The sequence below is a fragment of the Eimeria mitis genome, genomic scaffold, assembly GCF_000499745.2.
Source record: "Eimeria mitis Houghton genomic scaffold, Emh_scaff455, whole genome shotgun sequence".
NCBI lineage: Eukaryota > Apicomplexa > Conoidasida > Eucoccidiorida > Eimeriidae > Eimeria > Eimeria mitis.
In genome coordinates, this window is record NW_013572862.1 from 4,330 (window position 1) to 5,024 (window position 695).

Genomic DNA, 695 nt, shown 5'->3' on the forward strand with positions numbered 1-695 from the left:
TTTTTGAGGGAGAGGGAGAAAGAGAAAGAGAGAAAGAAAGGAAGAGAGAAAGTGAGAAAGGAAGAGAGAAAGAAAGAGAAATGAAATAAGTAAATAAATAAATAAATAAATAATAAATAAATAAATACATAAATAAATAAATAAATAAATAAACAAATAAAGAAATAAAGAAATAAAGAAATAAAAAGAAATAAATAAGTAAAAAGAAATAAAGAAAAGAAGATAAACTGAGGTGAATACAGAGAACAAAAAACAGCAGAGAAACAGAAAAAGAAGAGACAAACAAATCAAAGAAAGCACAAACAAACATAAACAAACATAAACAAATAAAACTAAATAAAAATAAATAAAAATAAATAAAAATAAACAAAAATAAAAATAAAAATAAAAAAATAAAAAAATAAAAAAAAATAGATAAAGAGCTGACCTCATAAGTAGAAGTTCCTCTGCCTATTTCATCAACAACAACGAGAGCATTTTTATGTATTTCTTTTTCTATATTATATTTATATTTTTTTTCTGTTTCTGTATTTATTTCTTCAATACAATTTATATTTATATCTTTATTTATATTTATATTTATATCTATATCTGTCTCTGTCTCTGTTTGTATTTGTGTATTTTTTTTGTGGTTTTTTTTTTCGTTTTGTTTTAATATAGCGGCTGTTTCCACCATTTCTGCTAGAAAGGTACTA